A 27632-nucleotide genomic window follows, 5' to 3' on the forward strand; every position below is an offset into this window, starting at 1 on the left:
TGGAGGAGGTGTTGTGATGTTTAATTTTATGTGCCAACTTGGCTAGATCATGGTACCTGGATATTTGGTCAAATATTATTTTAGATGCTTCCATAAAGGTATTTTTAAAGGTGAGTTTAACATTTAAATCAGTAGACTCTGAGTAAAGCAAATTACCGTCCATAATGTGTGTGGGCCTCGTCTAGTCAGTTGAGGATTTTCGCAGAAACAGACTGACCTCCCTGAAGCGAGAAGGAGTTGTGCCAGCAGATGGTCTTCAGGCACAAACTGCAGCTGTTCCTTGGGGTTCCAACAGCCAACCTACCCTACAGTCTTTGGACTAGCCAAGCGTCTACAATGATGTGAATCAATTCCTAAAAGTAATCCTTCTCTCTCTTCTTATATGCATACCCTGTTGGTTTTGGTTCTCTGGAGAACCCTGTCCAGTACAGGCATTAATGCCTGAGAACCCTTTGGGGGAAGTCCAAGTCATTGTTAGTATATGTGGATTCTTGGGCTGCACAAAGGAATAGAACATTCTGGAGGATCAGGCTGTCGCAGGCCCTGTTTGAGGTTTATGAAAAGAGACTGAAGGCGTTTTGTCAGAGATTAGTGGAAAGTGATTATCGGAGATGAAAGCTTTTCTTGAGGAAAGTGACAGTGTTGGCTGAAGAAGCTGCTGGAAATCTCAGAACCACGGATGAGCTAGATGTGGATTCAACTGAAAAAAATTAAAACAAGAACCAAAATCAAATGAGCAAGTGACAACAACCATGTTAAGATTTTAGAAAGCCAGGTCCTTCCTAATCCGAGACCCACAGCGGCCTGGAGGTCAAGCCATTTGTGTTTTTGCTTTTCTTAAGTATATAATACTATTTTTGAAAGTATGTAATGTTAAAATAGCTTAGTGTCTCTGTCCAGATTCCTAATCTTATGCTGATTTTTCAGTAGAAAAATCATAATAGAAAATGGAAAGTTTATCCACCTTTCACTCCACTGAGTCTAGGTAGAAGGGATATTTCACAGTGACCTCTGGGCATTTTCTTGCCCAGATTTTTGGTTTCCTGTGGTTCTTATGCTTCCTAACTCTGAAAATGTGGTGTGCCTAAGAGCTAATAGTGGTCTTCCCTTATCTTATTCCTTTCGGCCCATCTAACAGTTTTATAGACATCTACATTTTTGAATGAAATTACTTCCTGCTTGATCTACTTAGAATGATTTCTGTTTTTCTGATTGACTCTTGACTGATTCAGCATTTGACACCATGTGAGCTTCAAGAAAACAGACCTTCAGAGATGGGAAGACGGGTTGGTTATCTGTTCAATTTAGGTTTGGAGCTGGTGATGGCTCCCTGGTCAGTAGAAAGTGGAATACTAATAATGCATGGCTTACACTGGCAAAGAGGATTTTTTAAGATGATTGCCCAAAGTTGCCTGGAATTAAAGTGCTTACTGAGGACATGGAGTTGACAGATTGAATGGCTACTGCAGTATGTGACTGTGGAAATGCAGAGTGTGAGGACCACTGGGGTGTGGAGTGGGCTGGCCATTTCTGATGGAACTGGAAAGAAAGAAATTAATAATTTCAGGGTTTTACCTTCTCAGCTCAAGTCATGGTCAAGGAGTCAGAGTGCTTCTGTAACTGCCCTTAACTGCCTTTTAACTGCCTTATAGCTTAATGTATCCTAAAGTTTGGTTGTGAGGTTGTAGATAATAGCACAGTATAATTCACAGCTGCACCAAGTCTCTTATGGGGAAGTGAGGTCATTGTTCAAGAGTGGGATCTGAGAATTGGTATGGAGGCATTTGGGTAGATTCAGCTGAATCAGAGTAGCTTGACCTCCCCCCCTCGCCCAAATCTCTAACTACTTTGCAGTTGGAAACAGCCTTCTCCATTTCTGTCTGAGGGACTTCTTCTTTTCTTGATAGAAGATCTTGCAAGGGCATGATAAATCTCCTTAAGAAATATTTCCACCACCCATCATTGATCTTCCTTGCCTCTGGATCCACAGCTAACACAGATCTTAGCATGTGAGAGAGGGATGAGAACGAAGCATGGTCCAGGAGGAGAAAGCATACATACCAGAGGAGTCACCAGGTGACAGACTAGGGAGGAAGCCATGTAATGTTGGACTGGGCCAAATTTATCAGGATGTATGTGCTTACCAGAGATTCTTGATTTAATATGTTAGCTTGACTCCAACAGTTTGCTTTCTATTTGACTTAAACCTGGACTCCATGGTGGCTCGTACTGAATGAAAGGGAGATGTCAGAACTTCCTTGGTATAATGAAGACAAAGGAATCCAAAGGCTTAGAGAGATTGGAATGTTGGAGTGGATTTGTCATGTGCAACCCACCCACGTATTTCCTTATAGGAGGGGTCACTCAGACAGCATTCTTTATAGAAAGTCATTGAGAGACATGTTGGGGATGGAAGTAAGAGTATCCCTGAAAAGCACTGGCTGTTGTCTACAGGCAGGGGTTCATGGGGGCAGAGACTGTCATTGCAAAGGTTTTCTTGATTTTGTTGGGGATGATGGGATTCCTGAGTGCCAAAGGTCAGCATTTAATCTCCAGAAACAAGGGGACTGTGGTTGATGAAAATGACAGCAGGACTACACTGGTGATGAGAATTCCATTGTTGTCCACTTTATCATGGTATCCCTAAGGGTGAATAAATGGGCAGCCAGTGAAAGCTTTATTTAATTTGTGTAATTGGAAAATATTTTAAGTCTGATGAAAAAAGTCCTGAATTGGGGCATCACAAATGAAAAGTTATAGTCTCTTACTCAATTTCCACTCGTACAGGAATTAATGTTTTTTCAATGGTGATGATATAACTTGGGCACCACCCTCCCACCTAGGTGTATCATGCCTAACTGTAGGTGGAGTGTGTGTAGATAAGTCTTTTTGGATTTGTGAAGTCAACCCTTCAGAGTATCCTATGGCCTCACGGAGCTAGTACTGGGCACAGATAAGTGCTTATTAATGCTCAGGGCCTAAACTTTGATGCAATCATGGATCTTTGAGAATCATTAACACCTGGAGGATTCTTGGTGGCCATGTCATCCACTGGTTAACTTCTAAAGTTCACAGATTCTTTGAGAATTTGATAATAGCAATGAACCCATTCTCAAGAAAAATGAATGCATTCTTACTTACATAATATTTATATTCAATTTTTGGAAGTTTATGAACCCTATGAAATTCTAGGTTGGAAGCTCCTGATATATGAACAACCAGTGAGTCAATAAACAATGGACAAATACTACAGATAGAAATAGAAAGACACACGGTCACAAAAATATGAAAAGATTCTCACACCCACTAAAAACAAAGAGTAATGCAAATTACACCAAGGTATTTTTTTTCACTAGCATTTGGCGATGATTGAAATGTTATGTTACAAACTGTGTTTTTGAGACTCGCCTACATCTCACAGCTGGTGAGTGGTGGAGCTGGGACTTGAACCTAAGGCCTGTGACTTCCAATCCCCTTTTCATTTAGAGGCATGGCCCTTGTCAGAGTGCCTGGCATAGTTGAATGTGTGGCATGTAGTCTGATTAAACTGCCATACCTTGTTCTGGATCTTTCTGGAGGAGGTCATGAAGAGTAATAGCATCAAATGGAAGAGAAAATGAAGCCCTTGATGGCCTTCAAGCAGTTCTGGTCATCTTTGTCTTCCAAAGGGCGCCATGGCCATCTGGTAGCCAGTCCAAGACCCATGACCTATGGTCAGAAGGCTGACGGGATTAGTATCCACCCAGAGGATGTGGCTGAGCTTCAGAGAGAAAGATCTGGTAACCAGGACTTTGGGATCCAGTGTCCTGCCTTTGAGTGTTGAGACTTGACCCTGAGAAGGAGCAAGGTCAAGAGTGAAAGAGAGAGGGAGGCAGAGAGAATCCAGAGGTTGGTGCCTTGGTGCTTGGGCTGTGATCATGACCCAGGCTCAGCATGGGTGACTGAGGACAAGTGAAAACTAGTAACGGGGGAGTGGGGAGAGGGAGAGAGAGGGCAGGCAGGGGGAGAGGGCAGCAGGGGGAGAGGGCGGCAGGGGGAGAGCAGTTACACAGTTGAGTGTGTAGAGCAAAGGGTCTGCTCTGAGACTGCTCTTCCTCTGGGTTAGGGCAGACATGGAGCAAACATTCTCCCTCTTTCCTCTAGTACAGAATGGGCCGCATAATCATTTCATTGTGTGTATAGGATTTCTAGTTACATAATGACTAAAAGCAGATAAAGATCCAGCCAAGAGAACAGCTAAACATGGACATGATGCTCATAAAAGTCTTTAGCCAGTCTCAGGGCTTGGCTGCCAACCTGCGCCGGGGGATGGGGGTGGCTGGAGCCAGGCGCGAGGAGCCCTGCCTGAGCCCGGAGGAGGAGGCAGTGGTGGCGGAGGGGAACAGCAGGGAAGGCCAGCCCTTGACTGCCAAGAACAGCAGGTTGCAATGTTTAATGTCCACATTCATGCCAGTGTGCTTAGGGACTGTTGTTATTTTTATGAGAAGAATGCAGAAAGGCTAATCTGTCTATTTATGTCTGTCTGGAACCATGCAACTGCTGAAGGGATGTTCTGGTGCCAGGATCTTCCTCTCCCATGATGTCTTTGGGAGGCTGGGCCTGGTGCCCCAGCTCATTTCTACCAAAGAGCCTGCCAAGGGCTTTGGGCACCAATGGGATGGATGGTCAGACAGAAGGAAGATCTTGGAAAACCAAGGTAATTGGGTCAAATAGTTACATTCATTTTGGAGTTTTGGCAAGTGGTAATTTTAGGATATGTTCATGGAGTCTATGTCTGCTGTGAGACGGTGTTTTTTTCTATGGATTCTTACTGCTCATGGGAGGTTCTAACAATCCATCGAGCTCTCCATCCATCCATCCATCCTTTGAGCAAGCATGCCATGCTAGTCATTTTGCTGGACTGTGGAGATAGAGATAGATAGGACATGGTTTTTTCACGTGAAAAAGTTAAGGTGTGGGGAAAGACAGAACCAACCACTAAGCACAGTGAATTGTCACAGGTGCTGTGATAGACTCGACATAGGGCCAGCGGTCAGGGAAGGGGCTGGGTCGTCAGGAGAAGCTTCAGAGAGCAGGTGACCCTTGAGCTGGGAGGTGGAAGCTGCAGGCATGTGTGCCAGGAAGGCCTAGCGGGCATCAACAGCCTCCCCAGCACTCCCGAGGATGTCCTGAGATAGCCATTGCTTTCTCTGAGTGCATCTTGAATTCTAAACCAAACGCATGCTTTGTAAGGGCTGGGGTGGGCAATTCTCAGCCTGTATTGATACTCAAGTTACCATTTTTATTTTGTCTCCTGATGCTTCTCAAAACCCTGGGTACATTGGGCCAAGTCATGCTGTTTCTTGAGCATCCCCAGGAGGCTCCTGCTTCCTTATCTGCGTTCATCTAGCTGCTGGGCTGCCCTCCTTTAACCCATTCGAGTCTGCTGGAGACTAGGATGTGGCTTTCCTGAGGCAGTCAGTGAACGCTGAGTTCATGGCAGTGTGAGCAGGGCACTGAGGGTGAGGAGGCCTCTGAGTGCGGCACTGTGCGCACTGAGCAGCTGGCTGCGGCTGAGAAAGGGGGTGGTGTTTTGGAAAGGAATGAAGGAGGCCCACGGCTTATTGGTTGGAGGAAGAAAGTGGTAAAAATGCCCACCCCCCCGCCCACCACTTATATCCTAGTCCTAGGGTCCCTCCACCTAGCTGAGGGAATCATCAGCTACAGGAAGGGCAGGTCTGAACAGGTAATAGGACTTTTTGCCTTCCACATTCTAGGGATTTCTAAATCTGTGGTTCTGACATGTTCCCAAGCTTCAGATGGCTTGCTATTTCCATGTCTCTCCCTGAGCTACTGGAAGTAGTATGACTGGCTCTGAGGGGTCTGCAAGTAGACTTGGTAGTGTGACTGTGGCCCAGGAGAGGACAGATATTGACTTCGGAGGGCAGCTTATTCTCCCACTGGGGCCAGTTGGGCTCCCACAGTCCACACTGAGCTGACTTCCAGCTCAGCGCAGCCTAATCTGCACGTTGGCAGGGACTGGGTGTTGTCAGGAGCCGCAGGGCCTGGGAACTGAAGCTGCCATGGATGTCTGTGGTGCTGCAGTGGTGCTGGGCAGGGGTGCAGGGCAGAGCCATAGGGGCAGCCGATACCAGGGACTGGGGCGGGCTTCCTGTTAGTACGTGGGGAGGACCGGATGAGGCTCTCCCCATCAGAAGCCCTGGTTCCTGTCTACAAAGTGATAGGCTCAGACTAATGTGCTCCCAGCTCTGCTGTTCCTTGGCTTCTGTGAAGTAAATGGTCCACAGAAGTGCCAGGGCCAGTTCTAGGAGGACAACAGAAATGGAGAAATTGGAAGGTCTTGGCCATTACCCACTCCGTCCCACCTCTTGGAAGTGCCACGTCTAGCAGCTGGTTGGCCCACAGGGCCGGGGCAGTGAGGGGGCACCTCCTACGCCCCCTTGTGGCAGGTGTTTGTGTGCTTATGTTCCCTGTGTGTCCAGTTCGGTGCCAGCTGTAGAGTGGGGCTAAGTGTTTGTACTGAGAAAGGGCAGACCAGCCACCCCCCCCCCCAGGTGGCCTAAGACTGAGCTGAGTTGGGTTCTGACCCTTGATAGTGTCCAGCATCAGGAGGGGTCCCCGTGGGCTAAGCAGGCTGAGAAACTGACAGCAGGTGGGAGGAGGTGGGCCCAGAGTGGGACCTCGAGGTGCGGATTTGGCCAGGTAAAGGGCAGAGGGGCCTGGGCAGGGGGAGAGGGCACAGCGATTTTCCTCTGGCTGGCATGGGAAGCAAGGACTGGAACCTGTTTTGCACATTTGTTCCTCTGTGGATCCAGCAACTCCAGCTGGAGACCCACGTAGAGACGTGCTCTAATGGGCTCTCTGACTTGGATGGGGAGACTGCAGGTAGCAGCGAGCCAGCCCAATGCCTGGTGTCAGGTTACTGAGTACTGGGCCTCACTGGTGCCTGGGTGGGCAGCTCAGCTCCCCCTGTAGATGGGGCCGCTGAGCCCTGGGGGATGTGGTTGAACACAGGTCACTCTGTGTCAGGCAGAGCAACGGCTGGGATCTGGGGTCTGGATACACAACTCAGAGCTCCTCAGCTTAAAGGGCCCTTCTGGGATTGCTCCTCCCTGCTTTTTGAGCTTCATCTCCAATTCCCCCACTCTACTATGCACCCCAAACTATGCCAGCTCCCAGGGCCCATGCTCTCATGTACATCAGGCCCTGTGCGCATGTCCACCTCCTGGAAGGCCGTGGCCCCCCTCCTCTGCCAGGGACTCCCCTTCATCCTCGGCTCCAGTGTTTGCCACTCTCGGTAACTGCCCCACCCCTGTGTTTGGACGCTGCGGTCCACACCTCTTCCCCAGGGCTCACCTTACTGCAGGTGTGAGGAAGCAGTCACTTCCTAGCCTGTGAGCTCCCAGCTGGGAGGCCCTGGCTCGCACTCATCTCACCACTCCCAGGACACACAGATGCCTAGTTCAAATTCAGGATAAACAAGTGCACACAGCTGTCCTGGCCACATGCCCAGTCCTTGCTTTGATCTTCCTCTGGCCGTGCCTTTCCCCACAGGACAAAGGTCCAAAGTGACATTCCCAGCCCAGCCTGGTGCCAGGCTCCCTGGCTATGCCACTGGTGCCAGGGACCCTAGAATCCTCTGCCCAGATGGCCCTGACGCCTGCACGAGGACCTTGCTGGTGTCCAGGCCGAGCTGCAGTGTGGCACCCCATGCCCGAGGCGCTCATGCGGTCCCCTGGGTGTGGGAGGAGCTGGAGCCTAGGCCAGGAGCAGGTGGGGTGGGCCTCGGGCTTCAGCTGTACTGTGGTCCCAGGCCCTGCATGCTTTCGAGGGGCCTGAATGAATGAATTCATTATGAGTGGAGCTGCCTGTATTGGGGATTGAGCATGAGTGCTGAAATCTGGGCTTTAGGATGGGTGGAGACAGAAGGGTGGGAAGTGATGCGGTCTGGGTCTTGACATTCTGGTCTATTGAGTCTTTGGGTTTAGCCATATCATATTAATAGGTAATATTCATTGGGCACTCAATTTGAGCCTGACCCCATACTAAGGGTTTTGAAGCACTTACATGTCATACCCTTTACAGTGGCCCTTGTGGTGGGGACTAGATTATTCCCAATTTACAGCAGAAGAAACTGAGGCACAGAGTTACACAGCGAGAGCTCAGGCTCCCACACTCTGCTCGTTGCATCTCAGAGGGAGGCCTTGCGGTGGGTGCCTGAGCCCCACATCTATCTGCCCTTGGGTAGGGAAACTACGGCACCAGTGGGGCCTGGCCTCGGGGCTGCTGGGCTCCCAGGGGGGAGTGGACATCCGGGCTGCCCAACAGTGGGCAGCTTGGAGGAACCAGGAGGAGGGGGCAGGAGGCCAGGCCTGGGGTGGATCTGATAGGTCTGCAGGATGCTGAGAGCTTATTTGCTCGCATAGCTCACCTGAAAAGTCAGCCCGAAGATGACGGGTCTTGCCTTCCCCTCAGACTTGAGTTGGGGTCTCAGTATCCAGTTTTGGATTCTCACTGCACCTGGCTATCTAGAAGCCCAGTGTTTCTGCTGTACCAAGGAGGACTGCATGGAGGGCTGCTATATTATGATGATTATGATATATATTATATTATAATAGCATAAGACTATTATATTATAATGATGATGATTTTTACAGTGGCCACTGGCCCGTTGCCCCACTTCCAGGGTTCTGCACCCAGGCTGTACAGATGCTATTCTGGTCTGCTTCAGAGTATGGGGGCCTGGTCCCCAGTCTGCACTTGGGAGCTCACTCCTCTCAGGGGTCAGGCATTTATTGAGATCAAGAAGGGCAAGAGGTGGACCAGGGAAATGGCAGGGGAGCGGCCTTCAGACTGGGATTCTGATGGGATAGACTGCCTCACCATCAGCCTCAGTTTTCCTACCTGTTCAGTGGGGATTCTTTCTGGAGGGGTTGGGTCCAGAAGTGTGGCCCACGGCTGATGTTTGGTGGTGACTTGCTGTTATTGTCAGTCCCACTCTCTGGATCCGTTTTTTGGGCTGTTCCAGGAGAAATCATTCTCCGAAATCAAGCCACCGTCTCCCACGTGGGGACTGGGTTTCTTTCCCAGGGACAAGTGTGTGTGTGGGAACAGAACGGGATCATTTCTGCCTGCTAGCCTGTGTCCAGCACTCATTCACGAAGGACAAGGTTTGGGAGGTGTCCCTGGGCCCACGAGGCCCTGGCTGGGGGCACTGCTGGGAAGCCTACATTTTGTCTGTGAGAAAGAGAGTGGGAAGTAGCAGAAACTTCCCCAATAACTCTTCTGATCTTGGGGATTATTCTTCATTACGTATCTTTTTTTCCTTCTTCAGAGAGGGAAAGAACAGTGGGGCGTGCCAGCGTGCTGTCACCGGCAAGCAGAGATTTATTACCTGCTCTGGATTTTGAGTTTCCTCCTGTCCTCTTCCCAACGCAGAGGATCATGGGCTGCCGAGCTGCCTGCAGTTGGTGGGTTTGGAAAGGCAGCCCTTTTGTTTTGGGGGCAGGCGCAGCCGGAGTGTTTTGGACCATCTTTTCCCCAAGCTCTGTTTAAATACCCGCCGAGGTCAGCTGGCCTGGCACTCAGACCCAGCCATTGTGTCCTTGATGACTCACTCACACCAAGCTCCCCTGGAAATTCTGGATAAAGTGGGTTCCAGGGACATTTTGAATTTTATTTCCAGTGGTAAAAGATTTGGTGTTTTTCTCATGGTCCCCTCAGATCCCTGGCTCCCTGGTGGAAACAGCCTTCTGCTGGTGGGGTGTGGGGTGGGCGGCCCTCCTCGGTGCTTCCCTGGCTCCCACGAGCCCCCAGACAAGGGGGCCCCAGAGGCCGGCAGGGTCTCATTCTTCTCTGTGTTGCAGTGCCCAGGAGGTGCTCAGGGAATCCATGGAACTCCACGAGAGGGCAGGATAGGCTCGGCCAAGCCAGCCCCGGGGTGGGGGGAGGACAAAGCAGACAGTGGTCTCGGGCAGAGGTGGGGTGTGAAGAAGGGGGGGAAGGAAGGCAGCGGAGGGGGTGCTGTGGGGCAGAGGGGAGGATACAGCAAGGCCTTGTCACATGTACCTGGAGTGCTTGCCTTCTCTTCTGAGCCATATGTTACTTGCATTCCCCCAACTTGAGAGGAGAGAGCTGCTGGGGCACCACTGGGTTTCCTGACTGGCCTCCTGTGGGCAGCCTGCTTTGCTGGCCCTCTCTTCTTGAGGAGCCTTCTCCCTGGCCCCTTGGGGCATCTGGTCTGTGCAGCCCTCATAGCTGAGCCAGGCCTGGGTGCCTTTGTTATACCTGTTCTGCAGCCAGAATCCCTAGGAGTGCAGCACCCAGCCTGGCTCACCGCCCTCCTCCCCTGCCCCTCCCTGCAAAATTCTTCTTTTATTCAGACTCCTATTTGCTAGTAAATCCCTAGGGACGGAGAAGGAAGTATGTGTGAAGATGACGTTGGGTGGACCAGGTCCCCAGTGAGGGCTGGGGAAAGCAGTCGCCTGCTGGGCTGGTGCCTTTGACAGTAGGAGGGTCTTCTGCTCAGTGGATGTGTGAGTCCAGGGAGCAGCAGCATGGTCCTGGCTTTGGTTCTCTGAGGCTCTGAGCAAGTACCCTCCACTGAACCCCTAAGAGCTGTCAGTGGGGCTCCACTTCCAGGGAGGGCCCAGGATGATCATTTCTCTTCTGGGGGCCTGACAGGGGCAGGGCTCCTGCTTCCAGGCTTCTTCTGAGCTTGGGAACTGCTTGTCTCAGAAGCTGGGAACTGCTTTGTGGGCTGGCTGTAGACAATACCCTTTGAGCAGCTTGGGAGCAGCCTGGGCCTGCTGAGAGAGGCCCCTCCAGCTGGGCCCTATGAGGGCCCTCTTCCCCCTGCCCTTGGTGTAGGGTTTGAAGGTGGAAGAGGTGGCCCCCAGATTCCAGCTGCCACTGCATTTCTGTAACTCTCCTACTCTGGCTTCATTGTATGACAGCCCATGAATTGAGGACACTTTGGTCCAAGGCAGGGACAGTCCAGTCTAAGACCACAGAGGCAGCCAGTAGGGAAGCCAGATCAGACCTCCACTTTCTGGAATCCCAGCCTGGGGTGCTTTCTTTCCTCTCCCCACAGTGATTACCCCTACTCCATTCACCTCATTTCTCAGCCTTGTGGAGCCAGTGACCGTGGAGACCCTAGAAGACTGACCCCCTTGCTGCCAGGCACAAGTGGGTCGGGGTCAGGGATGTCCCTGTCCACACATCCACCTGAAGGCAGACCTCGTCCAGATTCGTCGTGGCCTTCCCCTCCCACTGAACTTCCTTTCTGATCCCCCACTTCCCTTTTCGATTTTGGTTTCGCGTGTGCCCTTCCAGTGTAGCTTTATCAGGTTACAAGGTCTGGAAGGATAGACCCAGGTGATAGGTTGTTTGAAAGTAGGATATGTGTGGGGGAGCCCAATGCTCTGCTCCCGGCCCGAACTCTCCCCTGCCCCCAAGCCTGTGCAGAAATGCTCTGAATCAGTGTGGGTGGCACCATCTTCCTGTGACCTTTTGACTTTGCAAGCACCTGAGGGAGGGCACATCACAGGGCTGCCAGCCTAGAGCGCACACCCTCCCTGGTGTCTTCTGTCTTAGCTCAGTCTGTCTTCCCTAAGCCCCTTCTCCTCAGGAAGCTCCTGTTAATATGTTCCATTTCTTCTATCAAGCAACTGTATTGCAAGCAGTGTTGTTGGTAATTCATAGGAACGGCTGTTATGTTTGGAGGCTGGAGCCTACAAAGACCAGTCTAACACCGGCGGCTTTTTAATTTTTTTTCAGCTCTCCTCATATTATTGTAGAAATTACAGAAAAATATTTGGCTCGTCATATTCAACAATATATATCGCTGATTCCCTGTCATTGTGTTAATCCTAGAAAAATAAACCTTTTGGCATTGTGCGGATTTTCCCCGGGTGGAGGAGAACATGGGTTCCCATGAGTATTGAAAGCTGTTAAATGTCTTTCTATGTAGCATTGTGCCTAGGAAGATCCAGGCATGATTAATCGGGCTGAGTCAGTGTGAGACGCTGAAATGTCTCAGCTGTGGCTGAGTGGCGGGGTATGTCTAAGCCGTATAGTCGTCAAGGATTGGGATGCTGGGACAGCTAACACCTGAAGGCCCATCAGGGCTGGCATGGGGGGCAGGCAGCGCAGAAAATGAAGCTGATTTATATGAGTGGGAAGAGAGGGGTCTGGCTTTCTACAGCAAAGATGTGAAGAATGTCAGTGCTAAGCAGATCCCCTGGGCATAATTCGCTGGTTAGGAGCAGGCTAGACAGCGGGCGGGCTTTGCCGAGACCTTGAGGCTACCTCACATTCTTTCTTCCATGGGGGCCTGGGAGATAAGCAGGGCAGATGGGACTATGTCCATTTTATGGATTAGAAAATGGAGGTCTGAGCAGGCAGAATGACCTGCCTAAGTCACAGAGGAACTTCAAGGTTAAGCAGAGACTTGAATGGAGGCCTCTTGATCTAAGCACAGCCTTACCTCCTCCTCATGTACACGACTCCTTTCCCTCCATCTGCTACCCCTTATCTGTATTACTGACAGCTCTTCGGGGTTTGGCCCCATTTCCTCTGTTCTTGGAGGCACCAACAGGCAGCTGGGTTCTGGTTCAGGTGACTTTCCCACCAGGTATGCTCTCCTTTCAGCAGCTGCTCGGCCCCCCGTGAACTGTTGTCTTCCTCAGGTGACAGGTGTCCACCATCGCCAAAGCCTTGACCATCGCCAGCTGCCCCTGGACTTTGGAGCTTGGCCCCTTGAAACCTGCGGCCCAGCTTTCCCCTAGTAAGGCCGGAAACATAATTCTTATTTCCTGGCTCTGGGGTCTGTCTCTTTGAAGGCAAAATTGCTGTTTTCCTCTTTGAGAATCATCTGAACCAAAGCTGTATTTCAGTTTATTGATTTGGCTTGAACATAAAACCGCAGGTGGGGAAAATACAACCTTCCCAGCTCAGGGACCATTCCTTTGGGAAAATGGGGAAGGAAAAACTGGTCTTTTCATGGCCACTGTCCTTCTGCCATGAAGGAAGGTATTGCCAGGTCTGAAAGCTGAACCAGACTTTCCTTGGAGCCATCTGTGGCTCACAAAATTGCAAGAGTTTCCTTAAACTGGTTATAATGTTCCTTGGAATTTACAGTCTGGGATGTTCCCCAGGGCACTGTGCTTGCAGGATCCTCACATACGATCCCCGCATTGTCCATGGAAACAGGGCCAATAAGAGGCAAGGATGGGCACCTTGGTCTTCTCCCCAGTTATTTGTGGGATTATGTAGGGGTCAGCACTCTGTGCTTTCAAGGCTCTGGGAGTCTTGAATTTCGCTTCCAGTTCAGTTGGCCATGCCCAATGTTTTTGGTTTTGTTTTGTGGCAGTAGGCAGAGGTCATTTACTGAGTTGGAAAGAAGCTTGACGGTGGGGATTGAGGAATGCTTTGGGAACATTGATTTACCTTTAACTTATCTGTCTGTGAATTCATTCACTCCATCGCATCCTTATTTCCATCCGTCCATCCATATCTCCGTTTTTTGGAGCTATTTCTGACCACCTGGCATAGATACACACCAGTGCACAGACGATGTCTACTCAACAATATCTATTATTTAAATAACTTAAAAAAATGTGACCTGCATTTTCTTAATTTTCAGGTCTTATTTTTCTAGAGCATAAATGCATACCCATAAATGAGGTCACCGTGTAGCTAAGAAGGCCATTTTGTGTTTTAGCAGAGCCTTACACGTGGGTCTTTGCTGATAAAATCATCCACAGTTTAGTTTATGGCTGCTTTAGTACCTCCTTTGGAATCGTAAGCATGGGTGCAGGGCCTCGGCCTCACTCTCCAGTCTGATGACTGTTGGTTCCCCATACACATTCCAAGCTTAAGTCTTTATGCCTCAGTCATGGACCCCAGAACACAACGAAATCTGCGATGCTTCCATACCTTCACACCACTCTTCCCATGGCTGGAATGCTCTCATTTATCTTATCACTTGAGCTTCTTTCCACCCTTGGAAAATCATTTTGGTTGCCATCTCCTCTGTGCAGTTTTCCCTGGTACCTCGTGGAAGTGATAGAATCACCTCTGTGTTCCTCTAGCTCCTAACACACTGTCCTCTGTCACCTGTGAACTCCCGAAGAGCAGGAAGCGGGTCTTGCTCATCTTTATCCCTCTCGTCTAGGATAGACCCATACAGACTCCAAACAAGTCAATTCTGTTGGAGAAGATAACGGATTTCACTAACAACTTTATACTTACATCCCAAGCCATGCTGTAAATAGTATGTTGCGTTGGGTCATGATGGGACTGGCACACATACTGAGTGTGAATATGCACTTCTGTGGACCCTGGGAAGCCTTCGAAGGCAGGGTCTCTTTCCTTAGTCTTCAAAGACATTACTGCCAGGGGACTGAGGCTGTGGGTAACAGGAATGTGGGTGCTTCCAGATTGCATCCAGTGATTTAAATGAACAGCTAATGCACTAAGAGCAGCATGTAAAGTATCCAGACTCTGATGGTGATAAAAGCCAAAGAAAAACCACAGGAGTTGCCTGTGCTTATCCCACACTTCCTTCTACTCAATCCACACTCTGCCCTGGATGACTGAATGAGTAGGGGGAGGGGGGGGTGGGTCCTGGCAGGAAACAGATGGAGGTAATGAGAAGAGTTTAATCAGGGACTATTTACAAAGTGTGAAAAAGACTAGGGCCATGAAAGGGATGATGAAGCACCTGGGGGCAAGCACCTGTGGGAGCAAAGAGGGGATGGAGCTGCAGCCTAGCCATAGGCATGCTCGTGGTCTTGGAAGAATTACTGCCAGAGGCGAGCTGGGGACTCCAGTAGAAGTGTGGTGAAGCTTGGTGGCATGGTGCTGTGGGAAGCAATAAGTATCCTGATCCTCCTCACCTCCCACCCTCTGCTCTAGTGCTAGAACTTTCCCCTGGCCAAGCCTACCTGGGAGCCAGAGGGCAAGGGAGCCCATATGCACAGCCGCAGGCCAGCCATGAAGGCACAGGGGAAGGTGCAGGGGCGCTGCAGGGGCAAACTGCACATCCAGTGCAGACCTCTGCGCCACGGGCCTGCCCACCTGGCTGCCTGCACATGGGCGAGCCCACCTGCGAGAAAGCAGGCACCCTCCCAAGGACTATCTGTCCCTACAGAGGCCTCTGTGTTCAAGGGTTTGCTCTTACTCCCAGGTGGGTTCATACAGGGATCTAAGAAGTGGAGCCCGGTACAGGCTGGTAGAGCTCAGTGACTCCCAGCGGGACCTGATGGCTGGCTAGATGGCCAGTGTCTTTTCATCTTCTGCCTTTCCCTAGTAGGTGCAACCAGGGGGCTTTGGCCTCAGGAGTCAGGAGGGGACAGAAGGGTGGGCACAGACTGCTTGGCCAAGGAGACAGAGGAGGCCAGGGGATTCTGTTGAATGAAACACCTTGGCATGCACAATAGCCTACAGCTGTGTGTGCAGCAGAGCTGGCTGCTGTTTGCTGAGACATGCTGGGGCTGAAAGTAGAGAAGCCATGCAGTTGAGTCAAGGAATACGAGCTTTGGAACCTGAGCTCAAATCCTGGCTCCAATGTGTAATTATGGGCCATTTGCTTAACCTCTCTGAGCCTCAGTTTCTATGACCATAAAATGGGGATAATTCTGACTTTGCAAGCTTATTGTAAATATTGGAGAGAGACATGCACATTACCTACACAAGGTGGAGAACAGCAACTATTGTACACTAAGCACTCATTTGAGCAGATCTGGTCACCCGACCTGTATGTGCTCTGGTCCCTGGCCTTCCTGAAACCTTTTTGAAGGCTTCCAGGAGCAGGATGGCCTTGGGAGAAACTAAGGCAGCTCAAGAGTGATGGAAATGTTCAGGCCCTAAAATGGGTTTGTTTTTCACTTTCCCAGAAGGCATACTTACTAGGAAAAGTTGTGGAAAATTCGAGGCTCAGTTTACAGTCCCAAGAACATGAAAAAGCTTCTCTGCCAGCTAAAAAGAAAAAGATGGATGTTGTTTCTGAGAGAAGGAATGTTGTACAGTGGCTCAGGCAGGAGACGATGAGTCAGATGTGCTAAGAGCTGGGCCAGGCTGACCCCGGGCCCCCACATGAGTCAGCGCTGCCAGAGAGGCTGGGTGGACAGTGAGCTGGGGCCTCGGAGCCAGGTGCACTCTCCCGCTCACCGAGGGGCATCTGCGCTGTCCCGTCACAGGCTCCAGGGCTCCAGCCGGCCTTCTGCGGTCAGCCTGCTGAGCACCGGCCACCTGGGCAACTGGCTGATGTGCTGCCCCTCCCCCTTTTCTGCGTAAAGATGATCTGCTTCTAGATGGAAGTTCAGCCTCCCTCCCAACCTGCTCACACGCTCCTGCAGTGACCAGGAATTTCTTTTCCCACTGCTTATCTCCAGGGATCTGTGGAGCTTGGCGCTTGGTCTGGCAGGACCACGGTGGAAGAGAAGATTCTTATTTTTGGGGCTTTGAGGGGTGAACAATGAACGCATCTGGGGCTGTAAGCTGTCCTTTCTGCTGTCCCAGGGAATCAGGAAGCCGCAGGAAACCAGACATTTAAGTCATGAGAGGGAGAAAGTGTCCGTGGGTGACAAGAGTCTGTGGGCAGCCTTGACGAAAAGTGTGCTCCAGAAGGTGGGTGGGGTCTGGAGTGCAGGGTCCGTTTAGGAGATCCGGTTTCGGTCCAAACTCGGCCTCTTACTCAAGTACATGGTGATTCCCCTGATCCTGTTTCTCCTTATCTGCCAAATGGGGGAGACATTTCCTATCTCATAGGGGATTGTGAGGATTAAATTAAGATAGTTTATGTAAAAGCACATTGTGAGCTACAAACTTTAACTATAAATATAGGAAGATACTACTAATAGATAAGAGAAGGAAGGATCAGAGAGGTTAAGTGACTTACCTCAGGTTGTACAGCTAGTAAGGGCAGAGCCAGGCCCCAAACACAAATATCCTCTGTACAATGTTCCCTGTTGTCTTTGTTTCTTCCATTTTTAGGGGAAGACACAGAGTGCTTTAATTAGCTGGCCATTTTAAGCTCAGGGTGTGGGCGTTTGTGGGTTAGCTGGGGACCTTGGCCTCTCGCGGCCGCATGCAGCTGCGAGAGGCCTGTCACGGGCAGAGGGCGCTGTGGCGCTTCGAGTTGCTGCGCCTCAGGGGCGGGTTTCAGCTGTGAGTGCCCACCCCTGTCCTGCCTCCGCCGCGGCTGAGCATGCCTGTCTCCTCCCTTGTCCCCAGCACCTGTTCCCTTCTGTCACAGCATTTACCACACTTTATTGGTTTTTGTCTGCCTGTGAGCTCCAAAGGGGGCCGGGAAAGATCTTCCCCATCTTGCCCTCCCACCCCTGTGGTGGGTGCCTGACCTGGGCCTGGCCTGCAGGAAGTGCTGGAGGGTCTGGCCACTCTGCACAGAGGGCCTCCCAACTGCCGGAGGGGCACTGCCTACGCTAAGGACTGGTTAGGAGAGGAGGGTAGCTCCTAGGTTGGAGGTGGCAACCTTGTCAGGTGCAGAAAACCTCTATCATTGTGGGTCTCTTGTGCATTTTCTGGGAGGGTGTAAGTGTAGGAGTGACTTTGTTCATGCCAGTTGGGGCTAGCTGTGTGGGTTAGGAGAAGCTCAGGCAATTCTCCACTCTGCTGTGAAAATACATCCTCCATGGAGCCAAGCTTCTGGGCAGCCCCTGGGCCATATGTGATCACAGCACCCAGGTAGGCAGAGCAGGGGCACCTCAGAATCCAGCTGATCCTCTTCCTTAAGATCTTCAGAGAAAGAGAGGAGGCTGAGTGGGGTGGTGGCCAGCCCCATGCCTACCCCTATTTCAAAGGGACACTTCTGATTTGGGAACTGAGGCTATGTGGGACTGTTTGAAGACAGGAAACGAGGTCAGAAACACCAGGTTAGAAAGAGATGGGACCAGTAAGATCACGCATGGTGAGTTAGCACAGAGCCAGACCTGGAATCCTGGTTCCTGCTTGTCCAGCTCAAACAGTATCACCTCTTACTTTCTCCTGTCCTTTCATCTATACAGTTCCCATCCTTGTAAGTGTGGGTTGGATGGGTTAATGTCCAGGTCAGTGGGTACATGGCGGGCTGGGAGGCAAGGAGGCCCAGGTGCATGGAGGCAGAGCAATTCCCTAGGGCCACAAATGGAGTCCCTGGTTTTCTTTCCCCACACTATTTTAGCTCTGTTCCATGCAGGGGGTTGGGCCGGGGGATTGGAACACTGATTCCTATGATTCAAGGCAGAACTGCTCTGTGGCCTGCCAGGGAGGTGGAAGCGTGGCTTCATGGGTTCTCAGGGAAAGTGGAAGACCACACCCTGCCCTGCTAACCAACGAAGGCTTTGCAGAGCAGAGGCATAGATGTGTTGATTATGGCTGACCGACCTGTGATTCAGGCAGTGTGTCCACCATGAACAGAAGTGGGATTGGATGGTGTGGGGGGGTGAGATGGGGTATACATGCATTTTCACCTCCCTCATCTCAAGCTGTCATTTATAAAAGAGCTTTCTAGGACAGGGTAAATGTAGCTCGGCTTTATCTCAGCCAATTCTTAAGACAAGTCTATGAGGCACTCATACCATGACCTCACTTTTGCAGTCAAGGTTGCTGAGGTTCCACCAGCTTAAGTTGTCCAATATCTATGACTGCTAATCTGCAAACTTGGATTCTAACCCAGGTCGATTTGATCCAAAGTCTATCTTCTTAACTACTCTGCCTCAAATTCCTTGTAACTTTAAAAATGCCTGTTTCTTTTCTTCCTCCTGTATCCAAGGTCCTTTGAAACCCGGTCCTTGCCGGCTTTTCAGGGTGCCTTCCTTTGATTTGCTACACGCACACCCTGTTCCAGCCCAGCATCTGTGGTCCTCCCTCCAGGTTTTTGCATGTCCCTGGGGTGAAACACATGGACACAAAGAGCAGCAGGAGTCAAAGTGATGCACGTCCCTGTGTCATACCATGGGTGGATGTTCACCTCCTGCAGGATGGCTGCACCCTGTGCCTCTCTGCCGGCTCCCTAGGATTCAGCTAGGCTGGAAGTCCATTTGGGGTTCCAGAGATCACTGTATGTGGGTGGTTCAATATGCCATTTCTGTCAGGGGTGTTCTGTCCATTTCTCTAGTTCCTGTCCCGACACAAGGCTGGGGACACTGTATGTACTCAGTTGGCAACTGTTGGGTGAATGAATGATGGGCAACTTGACCATCCACCGTCACTGCCTTCAGCATGGTTACTGTACTAGGAATGGACAAGTCTTCTGTGGACTTGCTGCGGAGTGAGTTCCATGTATTTGATTGGTCTCATATTACCGAGAATAACTGGGGGCCTCCTGAGATGATACTCTTTGTCATTAATAAAGTTCAATTAATTAATGAACTATCCAATTCATCCTAAAGAGATTTACTGACCCCCACCACATGCCCATTACTCTCCTTAGGTCTAGTGATACAGTGGTGAAGAGAACCACCTCCATGCCCTCACAGAGCTTACCTTGCACTGAAGTTAAGACCCATTTAGATGCTCTGTGGATCCATAAATGTCTGCTGGTTGATTTATCCTTCTATAATGTGTGAATTTAGAAAATATTTAAAGCTCTGTTGTGCTCATAACCTTTCAACCATGAGGTTACTGCTCTGTTGTTGGGAGAACATTTATTTGCCCAACTACTAAATCATCAAAACTCTGCAGGGAGACATTTCTTCCTCAGAAATACACCCATAACATCTGTGATTCATGCTGCTTGTTTCATGTAAAGCAGCGATTCCTGTGGAAGATTGCAAGCTGGTTAGATTTGGCTCCAACTGATGTACATGTCAGGGCTGAAACCTCAATACCGCAAGGCCGCAACAGGGAAAAGTCATTAGCATATTCATGATTCCTGTCTCTTCTGTTTATAGGCCTGTTGTCAAAGCTAATGGTTTTTCAGGTTTCATGAAAGCTTCTAATTTACCAAGAGCTCATGTTGTAAAGTAACGATAGATGACATACGAATATACCCTCAGATTCTTAGATATTCATATCTTCAGAAAAGGTAGGTACTCTGCAAGTTGGCAGAAGATCACTGGGACACAGAAACTCAAATTCATGAATCTGCACCTCCTTCTTTCTTGCTGTTCACAACTATTGAGGCCTGGTCCTTAACCATGGAGTACAGAAGTGTGCCTGTGAGATCAGGGTTCTGCTTTTCATGTGTGGCTTGGGTAAACTTCCTTCTGATGTAAAGCCATTACATTTTAAGTGTAATTGTCCTCCCCAGGCAGCTAAGAGGTGGGAAGGCATCCAAATTTCACCCTTGTTTAGCTGCCTTTACCTGCTGGAGGTGTGAACTGCTTTGGGCCATACTAGCAGTGAAGGGTCCACACATCTCCATGCTTTCTACTGCTTGATTTGAGCTGTGAAATATTTCATGAGGCTTTATATGTAACATTGGGGATCCTTTTTAAAAAGAACCAAAACATCCCCTCTTCCGCTCTCATTTTACTAGTTTGGTTTTGCTTGTGAATTGCACATGCCCACCCAGGTGCTGGGTAGCTTGCTTGGAGGGGGGTCTCTGTTCCCCTCCTCTGACTGTTAGCATCTCTGGCCTTCTTGCTCTTTCGTTGAGTGGGGCTCCAACATTTTACAGCTGATGTGTTTGAATAAAAATGTTTACAGGCCCAGAGGAACATTAGCAATGTTGCAAGTGCTTTTTATTAAGACCAAAAATGAAGCTGAATTATAACTGTGTGAACAGAAGAGTACAAGTCTTTTACCCCTATGCTTTTGAGGTCAGAGCTTTCTATATGGCTAGAAGTGAGAGCTGAGTTCTTAATTAGGGAAATTGCTGATGTTAATACAGTTTGATGTTTATTGAAAGTCATAGCCATAAGATAGAAACAGAATAAATCTTTTGGGAATTTTAAGGAGAAGATAATAATTAGTGATCAGGAGATGAAAAAGACTTCTTGGAAGGAGATTTTGATGGGTCTGGAGGATGAGTGGGAGCTCAGCAATCAGTAAAGCAGGATGGTTTTGATGGAGGAAGAACATTCTTGGCAGGAGGATGAGGGAGTCCAGGTTTTGGCCATCTATGGATAAGATTTTATTATAAGATGTGTCAGAGTCCAGTTTTTTTGGCTATCCCTAGATGCTGTTGGCATGCGACTTACCTGTCTATCGGGACCTCGAGTATAACATGCACAGAGTGCCTGCTGGATTAGCAACAGCCGTCCCGACTGGGCGGGACACAAAGGTTGGGCTGTGTGATCAGCTGAGTCCGGTTGCATTGAGAGGCTTCTACCATATGGCATTTTTCCGTGTATGGCTTGAGGCAAGCCTCTGAAAGGATACGATAGCCACCCTAAGCCAGTCCTGTGGGGGCAGTGTATTCAGAGTCATATGACAATGAGGGTGACTTCTTTGTAGTTTCCTATGACGTGTGGGTACTGTGTGCAACACAGAGGTGGCTGCAAGCCTTCCCAGCCTGATGTGTTTGGAGGCTGAGTCTCAGCCTGTGCTTGTATGTTCTTTTCCACATCTGCCACATCTTACAGTGTAAATCTGCCCACACAGCTGGCTGGAGTCATTTGTAGACACCATCTATTTTTGTCTCAGTCTTCTCTAGATTACTGCTTTTTCATTATATTTGCACAAATGTAGGAAGTAGCAGAAGGTCTTACTGGACAGACAGATGTACTGGCCATCTGGAGACTTGCAGGAGAACCTTCCAGCTTCAGCTGCCTGAAGGACTCCTAGAACCTGAATGGTCCTGCAGAGATGCGATCCTCTTTGCTAATGATGGGTAAAGCTGGCCCAGTTCTGACACCTCAGTGGGCTGCTTGGCATGGAATTAAATCAGTGGGGTGCAAGCCCCTTCATTCCCAGGCTATAAAAACTCTGCAGCCACACCAGTTGCATTCTCACATCTAAAGTAGTCATATTACTGAGCAATCAGCCCAAAGTGTGAGGCTTATATTATGGTAGAGCCTGGATGGTTGGGGTATGATGTCCAAAGTGGCGCTAATTCCAGCCTTTGATTAAACTCTGAGATGCAATGTGATAAAGTCAGAAAAAGTTCATGGCACTATTTGTACAGGAAAAGTGCCTGTGTGGGCTTTTTATGTTCTAGCCTACTTGTAAATGGTAATTCCGGGAAAGGCAGCTGTTCCTTCCATGATATGATCAACCATGACACAGAGAAGAAGTCAGTAGAGCAGGAATCCAAACTCCTGGGTACTTGTCCCCCTGTCACTCACTTGTTAGGTGACCTTGGTTGAGTCTCTTTCCATCCATAGCTTATAGTGTTTGCATCTACAGAACTAGGCAGTTGGACTAGATGAGCTTTTGAGGTCTTCTCCAATTTTGGGAAGTAGAATGTGACAACATTTAGAATTTTCTTCCAAGATAAACTCAGAAACAGCAGGAGGGTATCTTCAGTGCACCTTTCTCCGCCAGAGGCTCTGATTTGGAGGTGGTGATCAGACAACCCTGCTGACAAATACTCTGTCACTAGCCAGATCATGTGTTAGAAAAATGCATCTCCACGGCTGGTTCCAAAATACATACATTGATAATCACATAGGTGTAAAGTACCCCAAGCCATTTCTTTTGGAGGGGAAAGTGAGACCATTCCAAATTTCTGTTTTGTAAATGAAGGAGAGCAGAGAGAACTCTATTTAGCACAACCAATAATTAAAAATAACACTCTGGCCCTCTAATAGGTAGGAGGACAGGGAACAGGAAGAAAAAACAGGAAAATGAAGAAGAGAGAGATGCAGTGAAACAGTAACAGGGAAAGGGTACACCCAGTTCAAGCAGCAGATATTCACTGAGGATAGAGAAGATGCGCTTTCACAGAGCGACATCAGGGTTGTGAATGTGAACACATTTTAGGCAACTACAGGCTTTCTGTGAGGACGTCAACCCTAAAACTATAGTTTTCTCTTGGACTAGGACCCACCCTCTGTTGGTGCATAATTCACAACGGAGTCAGGCCCCTTTAAGTGCTACCTGAGGTCCGTCGGACTTCCAGCCTGGTCACCGGGGACTCTGACATGTGCTCATCACCCTGGACAACTAATCATAGCTCAGGGAGCTGGGTGAACACAGGAGATACTGCCGGTGCTTCCCTGAGAAGGTCTGGAAGGGATGACCTTAAAAATTCCTGATTTCCTTTATAGCGGACAAACTGGCAAGCACTTCTGTGCTAGGTGACCACGCCAGCCTCACTGGGGATGCTGCTGAGAGCACGTATCTGGTGGGTTGTGATGAGGACGGTACGTCACCTCTGTGTATTTTCCCCCCAAACCCATAAGCCAGTCTAATCAGGAGTAAAATCTCAGCCAAACCCAAAGTGAGGGATGCTGTACAAAATACCTGGCCAGGTCTCCTCAAAACTGCCAAAGTCTTGAAAAACAAGGGAATTCTGAGAAACTGTTGCCGACCAGAGGAGCTCAAGATGACGAGGCCTAACTGCCATCTGGTGCCCTGGACTGGACCCTGGGACGGGGAAGAGATGTTAGAAAGGTTGGTGAAGTCTGAAGAAAAGCTGGAGTTTCGTAAATAGTAACTAAATGATCTTGGTTTCTTAGTTGTGACAAAGGTACCACGGAAATGTAAGATGTTAACAGTAGGGAAAAATGGATGAACTCGGCACCACCTTCACAACTGGTCTGTAAATTTAAGATTGTTCCAGAATAAAAATGTTTACCAGAAAGTATAAAACACCTGCTTTGGGTTCTGTGGCAAGTCACGTGGCTTCCTCCCTTTCCACCTCTTCTTATGGGACCAAGAACGGTGGCTTTTCTTTAGAAGGCCCTGCAGCGGGACCCCGTTACGGAGAGCACCAAGCCGGCTTGCTCCTAGAAACACCCTGCTTCTTTTATCTTAGATGTCAAATGTCTCATCAGGAAATTCTCCTGTACAAACCTCATGATACATGCTTTACCAAACTGGTTTTGGGTGTGCAGAGTGTCAGTGAATCGATAACAGAAGCCTGACTTTGTCCTGGGAATTCTTGGTTGGATCCAGGGCTCTCACCAATCTCCTTAGCCTTCCCTGCAGATGAGAAGAGCGAAGATCAGAGAGGGCAAGGGATAAGCTTTCTGAGATCATCGACGACTCGTCATGGAGGGTCCAGTCACTGAGCATGTGTAGAGTGTGTGGTGTAAGAGAGAAGGAGGATTTTAAAGGCTCCATGTGCAGTATGGTTTCCCATTTGCTGCGTTCTCCAATCCAAGTTAGTCCACAGACTCACCATATATGAATAACTAAGGCTAATTAGAAGTAACAACCATTCGATCTAAGAACAGCTGTGCAGGGGAGTGAAGAGAGGAAATAAGTGTATAGAACAGGAACAACAAACACATCTTTGACCCATGTAATTGCACCTACTGGCGGTTTGTACCCAACCACAGTGCTGAGCCATCATGAGTGTGTAACGAGTGTGTCCAGCAGCTCTGTGCTGGATTATAGCCTGTGCTTCCACATTCTAACACGGACACATGGCCTTTGCATTTTTCCCTTGGATATTGACTGACTATGGATCTAGTGTTATTTTTATTACTTCCTGCTGCCCCATCTGCACGGCTCTCCAGTACCATGACTTCACAGATCGCAGTACCATGACTTCACGGATCGCAACTCATTAATAACTAAGCATCCTTGAACCAACTGCCTGCCTAAAGCTGTACCTGGACTGGGCCAGGGCTGCGGCTACAGCTCCCAGGGAGACCGAGGGTACTGGACATGGGCTCAGGCCACTCTAGTATCGAGGGGCATGTGCTCTGGGAGTGCATGGGGCTGCAGGAGGTTGAGAGGAGGCTTTTGATGTTTTCTCTTCTTTCTGAGTTTTTTCAATGAACTACTGTGCTCCTGGGCCCCCAAGCTTACTCTTGGATGTTCTCTTTGTTTCCTCTCCATGGGCCCCATTTCTGGAATGCAGCTCTAGCTTATCATTTCTATCCATTGCCACAAGCTCTTCTCCATTCTGCTTCAGCTGCCACCATCCAAGCTCAGATGCACCAGGACCACTTTCCCTGCCTCTGGCTTCCATGCCCTCTAGCCATTCTCTGCCAGATTGGTCGTCTCAAGGACCATCCTCGGCTTTGGCTTTTGGCTTTGCCCCTTCTTGATCAATGACTCTTTGTTGACACCCTCCAGATGAAGGCCAAATTCTGGCCCTGCTTGGCCTCCAGCCGCCCATCCCTACCTCCCCTCACAGAGTCCAGCATTCTGATAGTAGGATCACCAGGCCTTGTAGATGCAGCTTGCTTTTCTGCTTCCCCATTCGAACTGTTGCTTCTTAAAGAATGACCTTAGCTAGAAAAATCTCTGTGATACCCTCCCTGCTTCCTGCAGAAGTGCTGCCTCCCTGCTCCAGGCCCTTCCCCTGCCTGCTCGGTTCCGACTCCAGGCTCTTCCTTGCACCCAGTCATTTATGTACTGGCCTACCTGCTTCACAGTGGCACCTTTGGGTCAGGCCCGAGCCCAGTTCCAGGTGCTGGCCTAGACACAGTTTGCACGCTCAGCTTAGGGCCAATGGGCCAATGAGAGAATCAGATCTGATCAGCCCCTGGTGGTTTTTCTCAGAATCTGCTGGTGCTCTGGGCAGTGAGACCTGCAAGAAGGTCTAGGCTCCTATCCTGAGCCCCAGGCAATCCTGAAAGCCCATGTTGGGGTTAGGAAGTGCAGGTCTGGTTACTGACTGGATGGGGCTGGGCTGTGTGGCCTGTGGCTCAGGACACTGTAGACAACTGTCTGCCTGCTGCAGGAGAGCTGTACCCTCAAGCAAAGAAGCCACAACTATCTTGGCAGAATGACTTTATGATCTGGGAGTGTCCTTAAGAAGCAGCAGGCTGTTCATTCAGTCAAAAACAAAACAATACAAACCATAATAGTAACCATGACCAAAATAAACCCTAAATTTCTCAAAGGCACATTCTTTCCTATCTGTGGCAGGTAGAGCAGTTTTAGCCCATTCACCAGATGCAAAGACCAAGGCTGGGAGGTGTGAAGAGTCTTGCTCAGGGAATCATAGGTAAACGAGAGCCCCTACTCTGGCCTTCCCGGGACATCAGGGAGAGGGAACCCTTGCCGAAGAGGTGCGAGGGCAGAGTCTGTAGCAGAGACTGTGGTCCCTCTGCTCTCGGGAGACGGCGTTGTGAAGGAGGAGGAAAAAGAGGGTCCCTCCAGCATGTTTTGAGGGTAGAGCAGCACCATGCAGGCGGGAGCCGAGACACTTTATCCATGGGGACCATCTGTTGTCTGTGCTCTTTGACGACTCAGGAGAACTAAGGCCTATTTACTGAGTACCTCCCGAGTGTCAGGAATAGGGTCTTGCTGCACGTTTTTCAAAAAAGTAGATAACTGGCTTAAGGAAATAGAGCCAATGTTTTTCAATTAAGCAAGAAGCCTAGAGGTGGAATCCAGGGATGCTACGTGTCCATGAGATCGTCCGTGCTTCAGGCGCCTTCCACGTGCAGAGTGCGGCTTTCATCCTCAAGGTCAGAAAGTGGCTGCTCCAGCCCAGCCTCCTGTCCGCACCACGGGTAGGAGGATGCCGAAGGAATCTCCTCGAGGAACAGGTAGCCACTAAGACCTTATGGGCCAGAGCTGTGTCCTGCTGCCCAGGTCGCCAGGGAGGATTGGAAGGCAGGTTTTAGCTGCATGGCTTCCCTGCACTGAGCAGCCCATTTCTTTAGTAAGGATGATGGGGAGAAAGGATGTTGTGTAGGCAATGAGCAGGGTCTGCCACACCCGGCCAGGCTGGGCTATGCTAGGAGGTGAGGATGAGCAGAGAGAAGTTAAATGGTCACTGAGTTTCAGGAGGCCTTGAGTCTAGATTTGTGTGCATGTATATGCGTGTGTGATGCATGTGTGTGCCCACATGCATGTTCCTGTGTGTATGTACAACTCCTGCCTTCTCAGGGCTCACACTTGATTGCAGACACAAAACAATTACCCACAAACTGAATAATGATCAGTAAGACTATGGCAAGGCCAGGACTCTTCGAAGGGGAGCTGATGCAGGCCTGCCCGTTGCTGGTGGTGGGGCAGTGGCTCAGGTGGAGGGAGAGGGAGAAAGTTATTCAGACATTACTTTAACACTGAAGACCAGCTTGTTTTCCTCTTGGAAAGGATGACCATGACTCAGCCCGCAGGAGGCACTGACTCCTCACCCCAATCCAGCAAGGACATGCTTTTCTGGAACTGCCATTTCTCTTCTCTCCCTACCAAACTCTTATCTGTGTCTCAAGGCCCATCTCAGATATGCCCGTTTTGTGAAGCTTATTCTCATACCACAGGTGGAGTTACTTTCTTCCTTTCCTGTGCTTTCATGGCACTTTTGAAAAATAATACCTTTATTGTAACTCTTTGTCCTGTATAACACTTAGGCTTGCTTTCTGGCATGTCCTCCCACCAGGCTCCTCAAGGTCAAGAGTATGTGTTTTCCATCTCAGTGTCCCTAAGGCCTGGCTTGAGTCTGGCACAGAGGAGGTACATAGTGAAAGATGTGTCCTATAATAACATCTAATGTTACTGCCAGGAATGTGTTAGCTTTCCCTTCACCTACAAGCCCTGGGGCTGCATTGCACCGGTAGCCACCCCGACCACTGCCCAGAGCCTCTGATAATCATGGTGCAAACCTGTGAGTT

Source organism: Manis javanica, chromosome 1 (genome assembly GCF_040802235.1).
Source record: "Manis javanica isolate MJ-LG chromosome 1, MJ_LKY, whole genome shotgun sequence".
Taxonomy (NCBI): Eukaryota; Metazoa; Chordata; class Mammalia; order Pholidota; family Manidae; genus Manis; species Manis javanica.